The sequence below is a fragment of the Triticum urartu genome, chromosome 1A (assembly GCF_056163025.1).
Source record: "Triticum urartu cultivar PI428250 chromosome 1A, HENAU_Tu73, whole genome shotgun sequence".
NCBI classification, from domain to species: Eukaryota; Viridiplantae; Streptophyta; class Magnoliopsida; order Poales; family Poaceae; genus Triticum; species Triticum urartu.
Window position 1 is genome coordinate 371,087,922 of NC_141873.1, and position 24,634 is coordinate 371,112,555.

Here is a 24,634-nt window from a genome sequence, read left to right on the forward strand (position 1 = left end):
TTAGGAAACATAACCATCTTTGATTAACGAGCTAGTCAAGTAGAGGCATACTAGTGACACCCTGTTTGTCTATGTATTCACACATGTATTATGTTTCCGGTTAATACAATTCTAGCATGAATAATAAACATTTATCATGAAATAAGGAAATAAATAATAACTTTATTATTGCCTCTAGGGCATATTTCCTTCACTTTTGGGTGAAATGCGAGGTGTGTGCAGTTCTACATGGTACCAGAGTCAAGAGGTCAGCTAATTCTTGAGCTTGCGTTGGTTTTTCCCTTGAAGAGGAAAGGGTGATGCAGCAAAGTAGAGATAAATATTTTCCTCAGTTAAAGAACAAGGTATCAATCCAGTAGGAGGTACAAGCAAGTCCCCAATCTATGCACCTGCACAAACAATCAAACACTTGCACCCAACATGATAAAGGGGTTGTCAATCCCTTCATGGTCAATTGCAAAGGTGAGATCTGATAGACATAGATAAAACTAAATAAAAGATAACTAAATATTTTTGGCTTTTTTGTTTATAGATCTAAAAATAAAAGATTGCAAAATAGTAGATCGGAAACAAATATGATGGAAAATAGACCCCGGGGCCATTGGTTTCACTACAGGCTTCTCTCCTGAAGGCAAATAATACGGTGGGAGAACAAATTACTATCAAGCAATTGATAGAAAAAGCGCAAAGTTATGACGATATCCAAGGCAATGATTATGCATATAGGCATCACGTCCGTGTCAAGTAGACCGACTCCTGACTGCATCTACTACTATTACTCCCCACATCAACCGCTATCCACCATGCATCTAGAGTATTAAGTTCATAAAGAATGGAGTAACACCTTAAGTAAGATGACATGATGTAGAGGGTAAACTCAAGCAATATGGTGAAAACCCCATATTATTATCCATGATGCCAAAAATACAAATACATGCCTCGCTACCCCTACTTTGTCATTGGGTGAGGACACCGCAAGATTGAACCCAAAACTAAGCACCTCCCACATTGCAAGAAATACCAATCTAGTCGTCCAAAACCAAACTGATAATTTGAAGAGAAATACAAAGATATCAAAAATCATGCATATAATAATTCAGAGAAGATTCAAATAATATTCATAGATAATCTAATCATAAATCCACAATTCATCAGATCCTGACAAACACACCGCAAAAGAAGATTACACCGGACTGATCTCCAAGAACATCGAGGAGAGCATGGTGTTGAGAATCGAAGAGAGATAATAAGCCATCTAGCTACTAGCTATGTACCCGTAGGTCTGAGGTAAACTACTCACGCTTTATTGGAAGGGCAATAGGGTTGATGTAGATGCCCTCCGTGATTGAAGCCCCCTCCGAAAGATTGCCCGAAAAGGCCCCAAGATGGGATCTCATGGGTATAGAAGGTTACGGCAGCGAAAAAGTGTTTTCATGGCTCCCCCTGAGGGTTTTGGAATATATGTGAATATATATAGGACGAAGATGTAGGTCAGAGGAGTCCCGAGGGGGCCACCAGGTAGGCCCCCCTAGGGGGAGCCCTCCACCCTTGCCACGGCCTCGCGGCTCTTTTGGCTTGGACTCCAAGTCCTCTGGTTGTCTTCTGGTCCAAAAAAAATCATCACAAAGTTTTATTGTGTTTGGACTCTATTTGATATTCCTTTTCTGCGAAACTCAAAAAGAAGGGAAAAACAGAAACTGGCACTGGGCTCTTGGTTAATAAGTTAGTCCAAAACATAATATAAAATAGCATATTAATGCATATAAAACATCCAAAACATATAATATAATGCATATAAAACATCCAAATGCCATCAGAGGAGTCCCGAGCGGGCAACAGAGGAAGGAGACACTGACCTGGCCAGGTGGGCCCCCTCTCCCCGTGGCCCCACATGTTAGCCTCAAGGTGTTGACCCTGCCCCCGCCACCTCCTTTAAGTGGACACGTATCCACGTAAATGCATTTTCCAGGTTTTGAAAGCTTACTTTAGTGTTCTTTAGACCAAAATATGTTTTCACTAGTCTGAAGATGTTTTCTCTTTTTCCAGCCGCCGGTTGAACCCTATATTTTGTGAACGTTCATCGGTTAAGAGCGGAAAAGCACAGGTTTTGTTAGTTTTTCTGCCTAATGAATGAATGGCCATAACTTTTCACTCGCAACTCCAAATGAGGTGATTCCAAAGCCACTTCTTCGTCTTGTCGAGCCCGTTCTGCTGGTAGCATTTTCACCATGTGTTAACATTCTGAAAATGACCATTATTCCCTTGTCCTTATTCAGCCCCCCGAGAGAGAACGTTTTCCGGCGATTCTTTCCGCGAGCTTCTCGCACTTCCTCCCGGTGAATCCATCCCTCCCAGGCAAGACACACCCTCCATTTGCATGATTTTAATGCAAAGCCATGGTTTAAATTATTTAAAATTATTTAAAATATTTCTTTATCTATGTATGATTTGTTCATGGCATTTCTTGGAGTTGTGTTGATCTTGCTACTGACATGATGTTGTTTGGATTTCTAGGATTAATATTTTCAGATGGTGGATGACATGTTGCCATTGGATTAATAGTGGCTATGATTACTATTTTATCATGATAGTATTTGATATCACGCTTTGGAGTATTATTTGGGATATGATGTTATCATGTGGATCTTAGGTTTATATTTTGATGTTGCTAATGAATTGGTAGTATCTTGATTTTTGGATTCATCATGAAGTAGTGTTATGCTATCCTCGGATTATTCTAATATGATGATAGTATGCTCTAGATTATTTGTTGGATATTGCTATGACTTGGATCCTAGGTTGATAGATGATATCAGAGTATCAGTTACCGCAAATATACTTCAGGGATAAATTCCGTTGTTTAGTTGGTCAGGTGCCACCGAACCGGGATTTTCCAGCGCAACCACATTTGCCTTTATGGTAAGACCCTAATGCGGTCTATTGACATGTCTCTCGCCGGTGCCTCCAACAGCGAAGGTTATGGGCGCGCGCTACCGTGATCAGGTAGGCGGACATAAGCCTTGTGTGTCCGTAGTTGGATAGGGCCCTTTTGTCCCTATTTGGGACCGTTTATGTTTGGCCACGATGGTGGCGGTGGATGTCACGGGTTGACATTGGGGCCACCCATGACTTAGCCCAAAGGGGAGTTGGTCGGAGTGGTCGGGAGGGTGTCATGGCAGTAGATTGGTTTTGTCGGAACACTGTTGGTCCACTGGAATGGGAGCACGAGGCTGTGGGTTTTGTGATGTGGGTACAGTGTGCTAACTTCTGCAAAGTGTGTGTGTTAGGTCTTTCGATAGCCGCGTCCTCAATCATGGGCACAAGTTTGTACTAGGTCACATCATTCGATCAACACTCACATGACGGAATGACTTATAGTTGATATATACATATGTTGATATTGTGATCAGTAACCGCTTGGCAGGATGCCAATGATGATGTTTCGATGATCTCGAGGATGATCATTCAGTTTGTGATGTGGTCACGAGGTGATCATGTGGATGTTTTGATCACGAGGCGATCATGTGGATGTTTTGACCACGAGGTGATCATGTGGATCACGAGGTGATATATTACTTGGCCGGATAGCCAAGTGTGAGATGGTTCATGTGGTTCTTGGGCTGTTGGTTTAGTAGTAATCCTAGTAGTATCATACCATGCTTAATAATTATTTCCGCATCATAGTAGCTGTTAATAGCTTAACCTGTTAATGCTATGTTGTTGTTTTGCCTTGATGCTTTTGGTTGTTGTGAGCTTGCAAGTACAGTCAATGTATTGACCTGGCGTGTCATGCCAGATTGCAGGTGGTGCCATGATTGATTGGTTGATTGATTGTCGAGGTTTCCGTTCGAGTGAGCTAAATCATGTCCCAGCCAGAGTCCCTACGAAGTGGAGTTCACCACCTTCATCGTTGTTCCGCTACTAGAAGTATTCCGCTGCTACGAGTTGTTCCGCTGCTAGCATAGAACTAGCTTGGCAGGCGTAGTGTTGCCGTACTAATGTGATCTTTTGTAACATCAGACCCCTGTATCCATTTATATGTTATAAGAGCTGATTTGTTCTATGCCGAGCAGTGCCGTATTCCAGAAGACTTCTCCTCGATCTCTGGGTTGGAATACGGGGCGTTCCGGTCTCTCTGAGCCAGGGTGCCATATCTTTCCACTCAAAACATTAATTTCTTCAATCACATGCACTTTTTTACTAGTAGAAGATCTTTCGGTGTACCATTGAGAATAATTAGCCATAATATTATCTAGGAGTTTAGTATCTTCTCCTAAAGTAATTTCCATAGAAGTACCTACTGCGGCCGAATCTAAAAGATTTCTAGAAGCAAAATTCAATTCGACATAATTTTTGTGTATAATCATCCATAAACTCAAATGATACGTAGGGAAATTTCCTATCATCAATTTCATCCTCTCCCATGATTGTGCAACATGTTCATGATCAAGCTGCTTAAAATTCATAATATTGTTCCTAAGGGAGATGATCTTAGCGGGAGGAAAATACTTGGAAATAAAAGCATCTTTACACTTGTTCCATGAATTAATACTATTTTAAGGCAAAGATGAAAACCAAGTTTTAGCTCTATCTCGATGTGAGAACGGAAATATCTTCAATTTAACAATATCATTATCCACATCTTTCTTCTTTTGCATATCACACAACTCAATGAAAGTATTTAGATGGGATGTGGCATCTTCACTAGGAAGGCCGGAAAATTGTTCTTCAATAACAAGATTCAACAAAGTGACATTAATTTCATAAGATTCCGCACTAGTGGCGGGAGCAATCGGAGTCCTAATAAAATCATTATTATTGGTGTTGGAAAAGTCACACAACTTTGTATTCTCTTGAGTAATCGTGACAAAACAAGGAATCAAACAAACAAGCAACCAAAAATCAAATGAAAAGACGGATGGAAGAAGGGCGAATAAAAAGGCAAATCTTTTTGTATTTTTCTGAAAACGTTTTAGAAGTGGGCCAGAGGAAAATGAGAGGCAAATGAAAAATAATGTAATGCAAGAGATGAGAGTTTATGATGGGTACTTGGTAGGCTTGATGTAGACCTCCTCGACAATGGCGCCAGAAATCCTTCCTGCTACTTCTTGAGCTTGCGTTGGTTTTTCCCTTCAAGAGGAAAGGGTGATGCATCAAAGTAGAGATAAGTATTTCCCTCAGTTAGAGAAACGAAGGTATCAATCAAGTAGGAGGTACAAGCAAGTCCTCAATCTATGCACCTGCACAAACAATCAAACACTTGCACCCAACGCAATAAAGGGGTTGTCAATCCCTTCACGGTTAATTGCAAATGTGAGATCTGATAGAGATAGATAAAACTAAATGGAAGATAACTAAATATTTTGGAGTTTTTGGTTTGTAGAAATGAAAATAAAATATTGCAAAATAGTATATTGGAAACAAATATAATGGAAAATAGACCCATGGGCCATAGGTTTCACTAGAGGCTTCTCTCATGAAGGAAAATATTACGGTGGGTGAACAAATTACTATCGAGCAATTGATAGAAAAGCACAAAGTTATGACGATATCCAAGGCAATGATTATTCATATAGGCATCACATCTGTGTCAAGTAGACCGACTACTGCCTGCATCTACTACTATTACTCCACACATCGACCGCTATCTAGCATGCACCTAGAGTATTAAGTTCATAAAGAACGGAGTAACACCTTAAGTAAGATGACAAGATGTAGAGGGATAAACTCAAGGAATATGATGGGAACCCCATATTTTTATCCTTGATGGCAACAATACAAATATGTGCCTCGCTACCCCTACTTTGTCACTAGGTGAGGACGCCGCAAGATTTAACCCAAAACTAAGCACCCCTCCCATTGCAAGAAATACCAATCTAGTTGGCCAAACCAAACCGATAATTTAAATAGAAATACAAAGATATCGAATCATGCATACAAAGATTCAGAGAAGATTCAAGTAATATTCATAGATAATATGATCATAAATCCACAATTCATCGGATCTTGACAAACACACCGCAAAAGAAGATTACATCGGATAGATCTCCAAGAACATCGAGGAGAACATGGTATCGAGAATCAAAGAGAGAGAAGAAGCCATCAAGATATTAGCTATGGACCCGTAGGTCTGAGGTAAACTACTCACACTTCATCGGAAGGGCAATAGGGTTGATGTAGATGCCCTCCATGATCGAATCCCCCTCCGACAGATTGTCAGAAAAGGCCCCAAGATGGGATCTCACGGGTATAGAAAGTTGCGGCGGTGGAAAAGTGTTTTCGTGGCTCCTCCTGAGGGTTTTGGAATATATGTGAATATATAGGACGAAGAGGTAGGTCAGAGGTGTCCCGAGGGGGCCACAAGGTAGGGGGACACCCCCCCTAGGGCGTGACTTCCAGCCTTGCCGCTGCCTCACAGCTCTTCTGGCATGGACTCCAAGTCCTCTAGGTGTCTTCTGGTCCAAGAAAAATCATCACAAAATTTTCTTCCGTTTGGACTCCGTTTGATATTCCTTTTCTGCAAAACTCAAAAACCAGGCAAGAACAGAAACTGGCACTGGGCTCTAGGTTAATAAGTTAGTCCCAAAAATAATATAAAATAGCATATTAATGCATATAAAACATCCAAAACAGATAATATAATAGCATGGAACAATCAGAAACTATAGATATGTTGGAGACGTATCAAGGTCTTGAGTTAAGACCCAACTGGCACAATTAAAATTGCAGTCCACATACATTTAGGATTGAGGGAGCCACACATGAAGAGGAGTGTCAACGTACAAATGCATAGACCACTTTTCATCATCAGCTTGAGCTTTGGGATGAATTGTGTGATGTCTACAGTTCTATAATGACATCCTTGGCATGTGAGTCTTCTGATCTTCTGGATTTAATGTGGTATGCTGATCATCGCTTGCCTACCCCAAATAAGTGGACTGTTGTCTCTGTTGCTTGCACCGTGACACTTTGGGATGCCCAGAACGATCTGGTTTTTAATCGCAAGCGATGATCCCCTCTTAGGGCATGTATAATGGTGGCATATGAATATAGATGCCTCATAACGAAAAGTAATTTGAGGCATCTATATTGATTTTTTCACCCCAATGCAAGCTACTACTAGTGGGCCTCATCAAATAATAAAAAGTAGACTCCCACTACACATTCATCCCTACTATTTACTTCAAATTTCTCAGCTTTACGCACCAGACCACACTTTTTCTTCCCAAGCACCCGCCTCCTGTAGAAGATCTAGTTGCTCCATCCGAACATATTTTTCCTGACATCCGATCCTACGTGGCATATGGGGCATCACCCTGAGACTATGCATTATACATGCCTTTATGTCCGATTATATGCCACTGAAATGATCATACTTTAGACCAACATGGTGCATCATAAAGAGGACAAAAGTGCTATGTTGGAGTGGCTGCTAATATAGGAATTATTTGTATTATGCCTTTGCCTTGCCTTTCACTCTCTGTTTCTTCTCGAGGCTGCTTCTGGCCTTTTACACCATGGTACACTTCACAAGCTTCACGTAATGAACCAACTGCAAGGAAGAGCATCAACGCAGGTTACCAGATCGCAAGTGACTAAGGCGATGTACACCACTTGACATATTTGGATGTAAAGAAATGCAAGAACCATCGAGAACCTGAGCACCATAGAGAGCATGGTGGTAGACAAGGCTAGAGATGATGTTAGTTTTATTTTGTCAGGGTATGAGGATGTAATGTAAGGGCATATCCAACGCGGATCTCAAACCATCTGCATACGTCCGTACTACGCAATTTGGACATGTTTTCTCATCCAAAACAGGCCTGTATTGGTCCACCCGATGGTTCGGACGCACTTTTTCTCGCAAACCGGAGACAAATTAGGGGTGCTTTGCGGGCGTCCGGATCTCTACCATGTTCCTCACCCGCGTGTGCTTCCACTACTGGGAGAAAGCTGACTAGGAGCGCTGGAAATACCTATAGCAGTAGCATTGGAGGCAGCGCTGCTACTAAAGCGCTAAAGCTAAGTTGTAGCCGTAGCGTGATGACCCACAAGTATAGGGGATCAATTGTAGCTCTTTTCGATAAGTAAGAGTATCGAACCCAACGAGGAGCAGAAGGAAATGACAAGTGGTTTTCAGCAAGGTAATGTTTGCAAGTGCTGAAATTGTAAGTAACAGAGTAGTTTGATAGCAAGATAATTTGTAACAAGCAAGTAACAATAATAGTAGCAAAGGTGTAGCAAGGTAGCCCAATCCTTTTGAGGCAAAGGACAGGCCGAAATGGTCTCTTATGATAAGCAAAAGCGTTCTTGAGGGTACACGGGATTTTCATCTAGTCACTTTCACCATGTTGGTTTGATTCGTGTTCGGTACTTTGATAATTTGATATGTGGGTGGACCGGTGCTTAGTTGCTATTCTTACTTGAACAAACCTCCTACTTATGATTAACCCTCTCGCAAGCATCCTCAACTACGAGAAAAGTATTAAGAATAAATTCTAACCATAGCATTAAACTTTTGGATCCAATCGGTCTCTTACGGAATAGCGCATAAACTAGAGTTTAAGCTTCTGTCACTCTCACAACCCATCATCTAATTTCTGCACCACAATGCATTCCCTTAGGCCCAATTATGGTGAAGTGTCATGTAGTCGATGTTCACATGACAATACTAAGGGAATCACAACATACATACTATCAAAATATCGAACACATATCAAGTTCACATGATTACTTGCAACATGATTTCTCCCGTGACCTCAAGAACAAAAGTAACTACTCACAAATGATAATCATGCTCAAGATCAGAGGGGTATTAAATAGCATATTGGATCTGAACATATAATCTTGCACCAAATAAACCATATAGTAATCAACTACAAGATGTAATCAACACTACTAGTCACCCACAAGCACCAATCTATAGTTCCGGTAACAAGATTGAACACAAGAGATGAACTAGGGTCTGAGATGAGATGGTGTTGTTGAATATGTTGACGGAGATTGCCCTCCCCAAGATGGGAGAGTTGTTGGCGTTGATGAGGATGATGATTTCCCCCTCCAGGAGGGAAGTTCGCCCGCGGAATCGTTCCGCCAGAGGGCAAAAGTGCTCCTGCCCAAGTTCCGCCTCGAGACGGCGGCGCTCCGTCCTGAAAGTCCTCTCCTTATTTTTTCTAGGTCAAAATGACTTATATACCAGAAGATGGGCACCAGAGGGGGGCCTGGGTGAGCACAACCCACCAGGGCACGCCTGGGCTCCCTCGCGCGCCCAGGTGGGTTGTGCCCACCTGGTGGGCCCCTCTGGTACTTATTTGATCCAATATTCTTCATATATTCCATAAAAATTCTCTATGAAGTTTCAACTTGTTTGGAGTTGTGCAGAATAGGTAGCCTGATGTAGCTTTTCCAGGTCCAGATTCCCAGCCGTTGGAATTCTCCCTCTTTGTGTATACCTTGCATATTATGAGAGAAAATGCATTAGAATTACTCCAAAAGGCATTATTATGGATAAAAGCATCATAAATTACAGTAGGAAAACATGATGCAAAATGGATGTATCAGCTCCCCCAAGCTTGGACCTCACTTGTCCTCAAGCGAAAACTGAAATCGGAAAACATGTCCACATGCTTAGAGAGAGAGAGAGAGGTGTCGATAAAAACAAAATACAGACATAGAAGCATCACGCTGATTGTTATAACAGCAACAAACTTAAACATAAGACTCATCATAGAACTTTTATCATAGACTTCTCATGAACAAGTGACAAATCATCACACTATTGAAGTATAAAGCAAAAACTCTATTAGAAACTAACAAACTATGTTCTCAGTCAACTTTGCAACTACAATTCATCATCTTTTCAGGAAGGGTCATGTATCGGAGCCTTTAGGCAAGTCCACATACTCAACCATCATATAGTCTTCCACGATTGCTAACACTCACCGCGTACACATGAGCAAAACTTTCAACCGCACACACAGAAAGATAGGGGCTTGTAGTTTCGCCTCCCAAGATATTCACCTCAAGGGTGATGTCAACAATAATAACTCATGCTATCTATATTCAACTGGACATATGTGCCTAGATCTTTCCTCACCACACGATGCTTGCCAAAGGAGAAAAAAAGGAATAGAGAGAAAACTTTTGACTCTTTGCATAAAAGTAAATACATAAAAGTAAAAGATATGCCCTTCGCAGAGGGAAGCATAGGTTGCCATGCGCTTATTTGTTTGTATGCTCAACCCCTTAGTGCGAAAGAATGTCACGTTGTATTGCCCCTTGTGATAGCAACCTTTATTATGCAGTCTGTCACTTTTATTCTTCACCATCACAAGTTCGTACAACGCTCAATTTTCTCTTACAGTAAATGATCTCACACTTTTAGAAGCAATTTTTATTGCCTTTTCGCACCGATGAAAACTTACTTGAGGGATCTTGCGCATTCCCTAGGTAGGTATGGAGGACTCTTGAAAATAAGATTTGGGATTATGGGTTTTTGGATGCACAAGTAGTATCTCTACTTAGTGCGGAATTATTGGCTAGCAAAGACAGGGGCAAAGCACCACATGTTAAAGGATCCATGACAATATGACTTCTATGTGAATATACACAAACATAAACCATTAGGTTGTCTTCCTTGTGCAACGTCAACAATTTTTTCATATAATATTTTGATGAGGGCTCACAATCACAAAAGATTTCTAGGATAATATGTTTATATGTGAATCTTCTCTTCCCTTAATAATTCTTTCATGGGTTACATCATTGACTAATGCTATGTTTGTCAGTCTCTAACAAAATTTTCTACTTATACTTTTCCTTATGTGGTGTCATCACCTACCATAGGATTAGCATATGATATTTTTAATTTATTTCCTTTATTTTAATTACAACATGAAAGTAAAGAAAGCAAAAACTCAAACTAAACTTTATTGTATATCTCGCACACGATTACAAGGATAGATCACTAAGCAAACTCTTGAAAAGAAAGGATCGAACTAAACTTTTATTCATCTAAAGGAAAAGATTGAACTAAAATAAGTAAAGGTGAAAGATAGTGGGGATGATACGATACCGAGGCACCTCCCCCGAGCTTGGCAGAAGCCAAGGGGAGTGCCCATACCCGATACTCAATTCTCTGTTGGTGATGAAGAAGAAGGTGGTGGTGGTGGTGATAGTGTAGAGGGTTTTCCCTTCTTCCTTAGCTTACACTTGAGGATGTAATTTTCCTCCTTCAATTTACCGACCTCCTGCTCGAGCTCCAGTACCCTCTTATACAAGTCCTGCTTGCATTCCTGCAAAAGGCAAAAAGGTATAAACTGAACCTTAGGCTTCTTTTCCTTATTGGAGAGGCTTGACTTCTTGAATTCCACATGCATGTCCCCAGGTTGAGGTAGTGGAGGTTCGTCCTCATCTGAGCTCGTCTCATTCTTCTCCCTAGGATAATAGTCTTCCTCTTCCTCCATGGTCCTACCATAGTGCTCCACTTCCCCATATGACTTGGGGTTTGTGATGAAATCAGCAGCATAGCTCTCACCCTCAGAGTCTCGGGATGACATATTTTCAGATATGCTAGGAGAACAACAAGGAAAATAAAACACAAGATTTCTTCGTGATACGGAGGTTAATAGGTTCAGGGGGTATATAAAGATTTTTATCTTGGGAAACAAGCAAACTGTAGAAAAACGGAGTCTGTAAGGTACCCAGGTGGGCACAACCCACCTGGACATGCCTGGCATCCAGGCATGCCCTGGTGTCTTGTGCCCACCAGGGTATGCTTCCCGGAAGTTTCTTATTTTCCTAATTTTCTAAATATTCCAAAATTGACAAAAAATATTTTGCGGATTTTTCGAATCCGTTTACTTACCGTATCATGTACCTCCTTATTTTCACGATTCTGGAGTGTTCCGGAAGGACTGTTTTATGTGTTCTTCCAGTGTCAAAGTTTGGATAATATTACTTTCAACATTAATGGGCGTACATGAGATATAATGTTTTATTCGTTGCCCGTTAACAACCTTCGGGTTAGTACTGTCGGCATTATTTATTTTGATGGCTCCACACGGATAAACCTCCTCGATAACATAGGGTCCTTCCCATTTTGAGAGGAGTTTTCCTGCAAAGAATCCAAAACGAGAATTGTACAAAAGAACATACTCTCCTACTTTAGACTCACACTTTTGGATTCTTTTATCATGCCATCTTTTAACCTTTTCTTTAAACAACTTAGCATTTTCATAAGCTTGGGTTCTCCATTCATCTAAAGATCTAACACAAATAACCTCCATTCACTGGCAAGTTTGAAATCATAGTTGAGTTCTTTGATTGCCCAATATGCTTTATGTTCTAACTCTAGGGGCAAATGCCAAGTTTTTCCATAAACCATTTTATAAGGAGACATGCCCATAGGATTTTTGTATGCTGCTCTATAAGCCCAAAGTGCATCATCTAATTTCTTAGACCAATTCTTCCTGGACCTATTGACAGTCTTTTGCAAAATTAATTTTATTTCTCTATTGCTAAGTTCAACTTGACCACTAGACTGAGGATGATAAGCTGATGCAATTCTATGGTTAACATCATACTTGGCAAGCATTTTACGAAAAGCACCGTGAATAAAGTGTGAACCACCATCAGTCATTAAGTATCGAGGGACTCCAAATCTTGGGAAAATAAATTCCTTAAGCATTTTAATAGAGGTGTTGTGATGAACAGTACTGGTTGGAATAGCTTTTACCAACTTAGTAAAATAATCAACATCAACCAGAATATGTGTATACCCATTAGAGGAAGGAAAAGGTGCCATGTAATCTAATCCCCAGACATCAAATGGTTCAACAACAAGTGAATAATTCATATTCATTTCTTGACGCTTACCGATATTAGCTATTCTTTGGCATTCATCACAAGATAGGATGAACTTATGGGCATCCTTGAACAGAGTAGACCAATAAAATCCAGATAGCAATTCCTTGTGAGCAGTTGATACGTCTCCGTCGTATCTATAATTTTTGATTGTTTCATGCCAATATTATACAACTTTTATACACTTTTGGCAACTTTTTATATGATTTATTGGACTAACCTATTGATCTAGTGCCTAGTGCCGGTTCCTGTTTTTTTGCATGTGTTTTGTATCGCAGAGTATCCATATCAAACGATGTCCAAATGCAATAAAATTTTACAGAGAATTATTTTGGAATATATGTGATTTTTGGGAGTTGGAATCACCGCAAACGGAGGCCCGTGGTGGGCACAACCCACCAGGGCGCGCTAGAGGAGCCAGGCGTGCCGTGGTGGGTTGTGCTCACCTTGTACGTCGGTTAAGGCTGTACTTCGGGCGCGAGGAAGCTTATATCCGGAAAATAATCATGTTAAAATCTCAGTGCAATCGGAGTTATGGATCTCCGGGAATATAAGAAACGGTTTTCGGCCAGATCTCGGGAACGCAAAACAGAAGAGAACAGAGAGGGAGATCCAATCTCGGAGGGGCTCCCGCCCCTCCGTCGCCATGGAGACCAATGACCAGAGGGGGAGCTCTCCTCCCAATCTAGGGGGGGAGGACAAGGATGAAGAAGGAGTAGGGGGGCTCTCTCCCCCTCGCTTCCGGTGGCGCCGGAGTGCCACCGGGGCAACGATCGGGACGACGATCTATATCAACAATCTTGCTACCGTCATCACCAACTTTCTCCCCGTCTATGCAGCGGTGTAACACTTCTTCTCCCCGCTGTAATCTCTACTTAAACATGGTGCTCAACTCCATATATTATTTCCCAATGATCTATGGTTATCCTATGATGTTTGAGTAGATCCGTTTTGTCCTATGGGTTAATCATGATCTTGGTTGGTACGATTGTATATTTTATTTATGGTGTTGTCCTACGTGTTGGGAACGCAGTAATTTCAAAAAAATCTACGCACACGTAAGAACTATCATGGTGATGCATAGCAACAAGAGGGGAGGAGTGTTGTCCACGTACCCTCGTAGACCGTAAGCGGAAGCGTTATGAGAACGCGATTGATGTAGTCGTACGTCTTCACGATCCGACCGATCCTAGTATTGAAAGTACGGCACCTCCGCGATCTACACACGTTCGGCTCGATGACGTCCCACGAACTCTCGATCTAGCTGAGTGTCGAGGGAGAACTTCGTCAGCATGACGGCGTGATGATGGTGATGATGAATCTACCGTCGCAGGGCTTCTCTTAAGCACTACGACGATGTGACCGAGGTGGATTATGGTGGAGGGGGGCACCGCACATGGCTAAGAGATCAATGATGAACTTGTGTGTCCTAGGTTGCCCCTACCCCCGTATATAAAGGAGCAAGGGGGAGGCCAGCCGACCCTTGGGGCGCGCCAGGAGAGTAGGAGTCCTCCTAGTAGGAGTAGGACTCCCCTTTTCCTAGTCCTACTAGGACAAGGAAAGGAAGGAGGAGAGGGGGATGGAAAGGGGGGCGCCGCCGCTCCTGCCCTAGTGCAATTCGGACCAAAAGGGGAGGGGGCGTGCGGCCTGCCCTGGCCGGCCCTCTCTCACTCCACTAAGGCCCATGTGGCCCATTACTTCCCCCCAGGGGGGTTCCGGTAACCTTCCGGCACTTCGATTTTCTCTGAAATCACCCGAAAAACTTCCGGTGTCCGAATATAGCCGTCCAATATATCAATCTTTATGTCTCGACCATTTCGAGACTCCTCGTCATGTCCGTGATCATATCTGGGACTCCGAACTACCTTCGGTACATCAAAACACATAAACTCATAATACCAATCGTCACCGAACGTTAAGCGTGCGGACCCTACGGGTTTGAGAACTATGTAGATATGATCGAGACACGTCTCCGGTCAATAACCAATAGAGAAACCTGGATGCTCATATTGGTTCCTACATATTCTACTAAGATCTTTATCGGTCAAACCGCATAACAACATAAGTTGTTCCCTTTGTCATCGGTATGTTACTTGCCCGAGATTCGATCGTCGGTATCTGAATACCTAGTTCAATCTCATTACCGGCAAGTCTCTTTACTCATTTTGTAATGCATCATCCCACAACTAACTCATTAGTCACATTGCTTGAAAGGCTTTATAGTGATATGCATTACCGAGAGGGCCCAAGGATACCTCTCCGATACTTGGAGTGACAAATCCTAATCTCGATCTATGCCAACTCAACAAACACCATCGGAGACACCTATAGAGCATCTTTATAGTCACCCAGTTTCGTTGTGACGTTTGATAGCACACTAAGTGTTCCTCCGGTATTCGGGAGTTGCATGATCTCATAGTCATAGGAACATGTATAAGTTATGGAAAAAGCAATAGCAACAAACTAAACGATCATCGTGCTAAGCTAACAGATGGGCCAAGTCAATCACATCATTCTCTAATGATGTGATCCTGTTAATCAAATGCCAACTCATGTCTATGGTTAGGAAACATAACCATCATTGATTCAACGATCTAGTCAAGTAGAGGCATACTAGTGACACTCTTTTTGTTTATGTATTCAAACATGTACTAAGTTTTCGGTTAATACAATTCTAGCATGAATAATAAACATTTATCATGATATAAGGAAATATAAATAACAACTTTATTATTGCCTCTAGGGCATATTTCCTTCAGTCTCCCACTTGCACTAGAGTCAAAAAATACATTGTAATGATTCTAACACCCATGGAGTCTTGGTGCTGATCATGTTTTGCTCGTGAGAGAGCCTTAGTAAACGGGTCTGCAATATTCACATCTGTATGTATCTTGCAAATCTCTATATCTCCCTCCTTGACTTTATTGTGGATGGTTGAAGCGTCTCTTGATGTGCTTGGTTCTCTTGTGAAATCTGGATTCCTTTGCCAAGGCAATTGCACCAGTATTGTCACAAAAGATTTTCATTGGACCCGATGCACTAGGAATGACACCTAGATCGGATATGAACTCCTTCATCCAGACTCCTTCATTGGCTGCTTCTGAAGCAGCTATGTACTCCGCTTCACATGTAGATCCCGCCACGACGCTCTGCTTGGAACTGCATCAACTGACAGCTCCACCATTTAATAGAAACAAGTATCCGGTTTGTGACCTAGAGTCATCCGGATCAGTGTCAAAGCTTGCATCGATGTAACCGTTTACGACGAGCTCTTTGTCACCTCCATATACGGGAAACATATCCTTATCCCTTTTCAGGTATTTCAGGATGTTCTTGACCGCTATCCTGTGATCCACTCCTGGATTAATTTGGTACCTCCCTTCTAAACTGATAGCAAGGCACACATCAGGTCTGGTACACAGCATTGCATACATGATAGAGCCTACGGCTGAAGCATAGGGAACACCTTTCATTTTCTCTCTATCTTCTGCAGTGGTCGGGCATTGAGTCTGACTCAACTTCACACCTTGTAACACAGGCAAGAACCCTTTCTTTGCTTGATCCATTTTGAACTCCTTCAAAACTTTATCAACTTATGTGCTTTGTGAAAGTCCAATTAAGCGTCTTGATCTATCTCTATAGATCTTGATGCCCAATATATAAGCATCTTCACCGGGGTCTTTCATTGAAAAAAATCTTATTCAAGTATCCTTTTATGCTATTTAGAAATTCAGTATCATTTCTGATCATCAATATGTCATCTACATATAATATCAGAAATGCTACATAGCTCCCACTCACTTTCTTGTAAATACAAGCTTCTCCAAAAGTCTATATAAAACCATATGCTTTGATCACACTATCAAAGCGTATATTCCAACAACGAGAGGCTTGCACCAGTCCATAAATGGATTGCTGGAGCTTGCACAATTTGTTAGCACCTTTTGGATCGACAAAACCTTCTAGTTGCATCATATACAAGTCTTCTTTACGATATGCATTAAGGAATGCAGTTTTGACATCCATTTGCCAAATTTCATAATCATAAAATGCGGCAATTTCTAACTTGATTCGGATGGACTTAAGCATCGCTACGGGTGAGAAGGTCTCATCGTAGTCCACTCCTTGAACTTGTCAAAAACCTTTCGCAGCAAGTCAAGCTTTGTAGACACTAACATTACCGTCAGCGTCAGTCTTCTTCTTGAACATCCATTTATTCTCTATGGCCTGCCGATCATCGGGCAAGTCAACCAAAGTCCACACTTTGTTCTCATACATGGATCCCATCTCAGATTTCCTGGCCTCAAGCCATTTTGCGGAATCTGGGCTCATCATCGCTTCCTCATAGTTCGTAGGTTCGTCATGGTCAAGTAACATGACCTCCAGAACAAGATTACCGTACCACTCTGGTGCGGATCTTACTATGGTTGACCTATGAGGTTCGATAGTAACTTGATCAGAAGTTTCATGATCATCATCATTAGCTTCCTCACTTACTAGTGTAGGAATCACTGGAACTGATTTCAGTGATGAACTACTTTCCAATAAGGGAGTAGGTACAATTACCTCATCAAGTTCTACTTTCCTCCCACTCACTTCTTTCGAGAGAAACTCCTTCTCTAGAAAGGATCCATTCTTAGCAACGAATATCTTGCCTTCAGATCTATGATAGAAGGTGTACCCAACAGTATCCTTGGGTATCCTATGAAGACACATTTCTCTGATTTGGGCTTGAGCTTATCAGCTTGAAGCTTTTCACATAAGAATCACAACCCCAAACTTTAAGAAACGACAACTTGGGTTTCTTGCCAAACCACAGTTCATAAGGTGTCGTCTCAATGGATTTAGATGGTGCCCTATTTAATGTGAATGCAGCTATCTCTAAAGCATAACCCCAAAACGATAGCGGCACTACAAAAAAAGACACATATGTGACATTTTGGGCCAAACGAATTTTTTTCTGTCATACTTATGACACTTCTATGACAATAATTGTGACAGAACACGGTATCATCATAGATGTGGTGGGGTCCTACTTCTATGACAAAAAATCATGACAAAAAATGGGCTTTTCATCCTGGGCGGGCCGGAGACGCGGCTGCATGACATTCTTTGGGCCGTCATGGACGGAAAAAACCATGGTATAAGCAAGGGCGAGGAAAATATCGGGGTGTTCCCGGTTACGGTGGGTGGTCGGGGCCGAGCGATGCACGTTTCTCTTGTACACGCATGCGCGTGGGTGCGAGGCGTTGGGCTCTAATTGAACCCGAGCGAGGCGTTGGGCTCTAACTGAACCCGAGCGATTGCACTGCAAGCTACGCGTTACTGAACCCGAGCGATCGATCGATGGCTGTTAGCTGAACCCGATCGAGCAATTCCTTCGCTACTACTGCTAACTGAAGCCTATCGATGCTGCCTCTAGATGAATAGTGAGCATTGCTGGGGGGGGGGTTGGATGAACAGTTCTCAGTGGGGGTGGATGAACAGGACCCCATGGTATTGCCTCTGGATGAACAAGACCCTGATCAATCGAGCCGGTTGGGGCTGGATGAATAGGACCCCATGGAGGGCTGGATGAACAGGACCACCCCGTGGAGGGTAGGATGAACAGTAGACGGTGGAGGGCTGGATGAACAGTAGCCCGTGGAGGGGTGGTTGAGCAGGAACCCGTTGAGAGGGCTGGTTGAACAGAAGCCGGTGGAGTAGCGCGCTGTGGAGGCTGGATGAAGAGGAGCCAGTGGATGAACAGTCGCAGGTGGAGGCTGGAGGAGGTCGACGGTGGATGAACAGTAGCCCGTGGAGGCTGGAGGGGTCGACAGTGGAGATGAACAGTATCCCGTGGAGTCTCGTTTTGTGGTACGCCACACCCCTCCCGATGAACAGGACCCCCGTTTCGACCGTAGCGCTCCAACATAAGTCCGTTTCCTCCGTTTTGCGGTACGCCACACCCCTCCCGATCAACAGGGCCCCCGTTTCGATGTAGGAGGTCCGTTTCCTCCATTTTGCGGTATGCCAGACCCCTCCTGATGAACAGGACCCCGTTTCGAACGTGGCCGGTCGAACACAAGGCCGTTTCCTTCGTTCTGCGGTACGCCAAGCCTCGTTTCCATCGGCTGTTCCGTCCAAGCCCTCCCAATGAACACGACGACGCATTCCGTTCCAACCTAGCCAGTTGGCTCCCCATGAACACAACGACGACGCAGTTTCTCCGTTTCGACCCAGCCATGTAGACGAGCCCTGGCCGTACGTATGCGCGAGTAGGCGTTTGAGACCCTGCCCATATGTACGTATGTGGCTGTATTTTCTTTCTTGCACACTGGCCGCTGTAGTTACGTGTACATGCTACATGCGCGCCTCTACTATGACACATGCGCGCCTCTACACTATGACACGTGCGCGCCTCTACATCGACCAGTATGTATGTACACGTTCGCGACCAGAATGACAATGCTACATACGCTTCGACCAGGTGGGTCCCGACTGTCAGACACTTCCTTGCGTGCGAAGATGTAGCTGGTGGGTCCCAGCAGTCAGGGGCGAATCGTTTTTTGCCTGGACGCACTTCCTTGCATGCAAAAATGTAGCTGGTGGGTCCCAGCAGTCAGGGGAAATGTTTTTGTCACGAAATACGGTGGCCCGTCCGGTGGGTCCCCGTTGTTAGGTGGAGGAATAATTATTTTGCGCGTAATAAGGAGGTACTTCCTTGCTGCGGCCGTGGTCCCAGCTGTCAGCCCCTCCATGTACAGTCCACGTCTAATGGAAGCCGTTCGTTGACCATGTTGACCACGCCGTGCCGAGAGCACCAGGGCGGTGGACGACGGGGAGGCCTGGGAAGGGGACAACGTGGAGCCGGGGAAGACGCGACAGTGGTAGCCCGCGTGGAGAGGAGTACGAGGGTTCACTGATTCGGCTGCAATGTGAGGCTGCCGTCGCCGTAGAATAATAGGGGGTGTGGATGAGTAGAGGGATGGCCTGGCCAGCGGTGGGAGTAGTAGGGGGCGGTGAGGCCTCTGTGGCATCACAGCCGGCCACGGGAGGGAGGAGCACGCGGCACAACCGGTGCTGGTTTGGGCGGCTGGAGCAAGAAGACCAGTGGTTGAAGAAGCACTGCGGCCTTTGGATGGACATCGTACGGTCACTGGAGCTAGAATCGTTCATATTGACTAAGTTGACAAAGCCCTCCGTTCCCGTCAACTTAGTAGGCCCACAAGTCAGCCTCCCACCAAGGTGGGTCCCAGCTAGTAGGGGGAGTATTCATTTTTTCTACGTAATAAGGAGGCACTTTCGGTGGGTCCGAGCTGACAGCGGGGGGAACGTTTTTTTCACGAAATACGGTGACCCGTCCAGTGGGTCCCGGTAGTTAGGGGAAACATTTTTTTCACAAAATATGGTGGCCCATCCGGTGGGTCCCTGCTGTTAGGTGGAGGAATCATTATTTCCCACGTAATAAGGAGGCACTTCCTTGCTGCGGCTGTAGACCCAGCTGTCAGCCTCTCCATGTATAGTACACTTCCGATGGAAGTCGTTCCTTGACCATGTTGACCACATCGTGTTCCATTGCATGCATGCATCCATGGGCGTGGTGCGTCCCCACTGTCAGCCTCTCACATATAGTCATCTTCCGATGACTCTCGGCTGTTGACCATGTTGACCCCACCGTGCCGAGCGCACCAAAGGCCGGTGGACGATGGCGAGGCCCTAGACTGGAACGACTCGGAGATGGGGAGGATGGGGCAATGGAGTCGCAGATGGAGAGGAATGGGAAACTTGACTGGTTTGGGTGCGCGGCAGCACAGCCGCGGTGCCGCCCACGAGAGACAGGAGCAAGAACAGAGGTTGAAGAAGGAGCACAACTGTTGGATTAACATCCAACGGTCCAGCTGCTAGAATCATTTGTTGATTAAGTTGACAAAGCCCTGCGTACACGTCCGCTTAGTAGGCCCACAAGTCAGCCACCAAATCTGATGGGTCCCAGCTGTCAACGGGAGGAATAATTCTTTTTCGCATAACAAGGAGGCACTTCCTTTCGTGCGAAGATAGAGCCGGTGGGTCCCAGCTGTCAGGTGGAGGAAACATTTTCTCAGCTTAATAAGGAGGAACTTTCCTTGCGTGCGACCATGGACCTCGTGGGTCCCAGCCGTCAGGCTCTCCACATACAGTCCTCTTCCGATGACTCATTTGTTGACCATGCCGCACCGAGCGCAGCGAGGCAGTGGACGACAGCGAGGCCCCGGACGGGAACGACTCGGAGATGGGAAGACGCGGTAGTGGAGTCGCAGATTGAGTGGAGGAGAAGGGTTATAACTGGTTCTGGTGCGGCATGGGGCTACAGTGGGTGGAGAATAACAGGAGGTGTGGAGGGGTGGAGGGATAGCCTGGCCGGTGGTGGGGTAGCGCTTTGCAACGATGCATGCTAAGTAGAGCCGCTAGCCGCCGGAGGCCGGACCAGGTGGTCCCGACGATGCTGGAGGAAGAAGATGAGAGATTGAAGGTGCATGCCGACCAAGTTGACAACACCCTGCATAGGCTTCGACCTATTGGCCCACATGTCAGCCTGCAAAAATGTGGCATATATTTAACCCATGTTTTCTAGAATGTACAGTCCATTTGTTGGGCTGGGTGAACAAATAATTTCGCGTCAATGCGGCCAATTTATATTATCGAAGAAATCCCAGCCCATTTGCACTTACTTCAAATACACGAATTAGCTGGGCTCGTTATATATATAATGTTATGTTAGAAGGAGCAATTAATATCAAAAATAAACTGGAGAGGCACATTTTTTATATACATAATTAACAAATTAGCGAGTTATTGCTCAAAATAAAAATGAGTGCGTTATTCTTACATTGGTCCTTAAAATCTTCGCAAGCTTTTGAACGCAATCACCAGGACTTTCCTTGCCTGTGAGTCAAAAACAACCAGGATTTTCCTTGCCAACTTCTGTTAAACATTTAGTTTTATAAGTTAATACCACGTGGGATGTTTTTATAATGTATATATAAGTATCTATAAAATATACGATAATAGTAATAATATAAATATATATAATGTGGTTAAAAATACATTGGGCTGCCGATCTTTAAGAAAAAGCCCATAGGCCGGTATGGACCACAAAAAATAAGTTGAAACCACTGTCACCGTATGTCGTGGGCTACGCATGTTAAAATACAAAACCTAGGCCTAGCTGATACTTGTTCGCCCTCTGGAAAAAAATGATACCATCCCTGAGCGAACTAGATTATAGAGGGGGCCGGCGGCACGACTGAAGATGCACATCAGGAGCGACTTTTTTCTTCAATGGATGGCTCTCGATGGTGTTTTTTTACTTGCCTTTGCACCATACAACTTGTATTTTTAGCCTCCCAGACCGTGGTGGACCAGTAGCCCATTTGCTGGGCGGGCCAACCTACAGAAACCAGCACTCGATTTTTCATCAAGCCCCAAAAACAACGCAATACTATGTTTGTTTTGAGGCCGAAAACATTACGGCAGGGGTTGAGCATGGGAGGGGGCAAGACAGAGCAAAAAGATTAAAAAGAGCTGATGCGCCGTTGCTACCCTAACAAAGCAGGTGCAATTCTGCTTGGGAAGAAGGTGTGCCGTTGACACCCACACGTCACATACCCCACAGTATTCGTACTAACAAGTTCACACCCAAGCACAATAGAAAAGGTAAACATTCGTATCAAACTCAGGTTCACAGGACACGTTCATATTCATAGCCAACATTCACTATCAACAACTCAAAAGATTCATATATACACAAGTTCAACATGTCTATGGATCCAAATGATTGATAGATCACACAACAATATTCGTAGATAATTCACAAAAAGATTCAGATATACACATGTTCAGTATGTTTATGCATCCAAATGATTGAGATCACAACCAATATGATCCATGGACGAACTTTAATTACCTAGGGTACAGACTGGTAAATGGTGTTCAGTCAGAGGTACTTCTTGCTAAAATTAATGCTTGTACGAGTAAACTTTCGAGTACATAAGAGGAAGCACAGACATTCTGGACTTTGCTTCTAGGTTTATCCTCAAATAGTGGCCTCATGCCGAGGGGGGTTTGAGAAACTTGGCCACTACTTTCAGCCAACTAGTTTACTGGCTCATCTTGGTCCTGTAGCTCGCCAAAATTCTACATTGCAGACTGGTAAATGGTGTTCAGTCAGAGGTACTTCTTGCTAAAATTAATGCTTGTACGAGTAAACTTTCGAGTACATAAGAGGCAGCACAGACAATCTGAACTTTGCTTGTAGGTTTATCCTCAAATAGTGGCCTCGTGCCAAGGGAGGTTTGAGCAACTTGGCCACTACTTTCATCCAACTAGTTTACTGGCTCATCTTGATCCTATAGCTCGCCAAAATTCTACATTGCAGACGACAAAGGAGGCGGTTGATAAAATGAACCACCCAAATTTTTTGTGCAGTTCAACTGAAATGGAGCATCCCTAGCGTGCAGACTGATTAAGTGCCAGATGAATATATGCGTCAACCAACTTATCTGGAATCTTTAGACTCCATGCCATACAGTTTGCTACCATATCTACCGATAACCAAAAGGCACAAGTTGGGACCAAAGACTGGACTGTGTTTTTCTGGGCTATGCGCCAAGCAATACTTTTAGTGTTCACTCTCATAATACTTGGAGTTTGACAACTGGTTGACGCCAGTTGATACTCGAATGAATATAAGCACTTCTTGTCAACGTCGATGCTTGTCTGAGTGAACTTTGGAGTACACAGCAGCAGCATAAGTATCTGTCCGTCTGATCTTTTTGTGCAGTTCTACTGAAATCACCCAATGCAATGATTAGCCTGCGAGTTCAGGCTCCAAGTTACTCCTTTATAAAATCGGCAAACAGTAGCACAATACCAAATTACCAATACATGACAAGCACAATAATCAGGATAAAGACCAGTACCAACCCGTGTGAGGTAGCATATCAATTACTTTTTCCTTTGACTGGAAGCCAAGATAAGCGAAGCGACTAATAGCAAAGGAAGAAAGCAGGCCCAGATTAGCGACTGACAGGAAAAGACGGAAGCTGTCGAGGCAATGAAGCACCCAAAGTTTTTGTGCAGTTCCACCAAAATCGAGCATCCCTGTTGGCACATATATTGAGAGAGTGAGATTACAGTAATAGTGGGACTAGTTGATGAAACATACACTAAGAAATAGAAGCACCCTCATTATCTTAATGGGTAAAGTTAGCAACATAGTAGTCTTGATTAAAGAGAGGTATTAGTTTATTTAATCAGTGCCAATTAGCTCAACACTCAAAGCATTGCCATGTATCATAGGTTGCAAAACTTTAACATGAAAAGATAAAGGAGTTTCTCATGACAGTAGCACGATACAAATAGAGATGACATCAAACTAATATGGATGAAGGCCTTAGGCCCGTACCATTCTGAGGAAAAAAGCTTATTCATGTACTCCCACAAGAGATGAAAAATCACTCACTCGAATCACTCAATACTATATATAATTATGCACTTAAAATGTATGGTTGAAATCTTGTTTATCCGTGCTGAGATTATATCGAAAGATTATCAAGAACTTCTAGCAGAATTAAAGCACAGGCTGGGATACAGTTCATTGTATTGTCTTGCGTAGTTCCACTAAAATGTATGATTGGCACAACATGATCCCTATTTGCACAAGTAGGAACAAGGTGAAACCTTCATTAGCTTAGTGAGAAAGGATAGAAATACATTAGCATATTACTCTAATAGTAGCATCAAATTCATG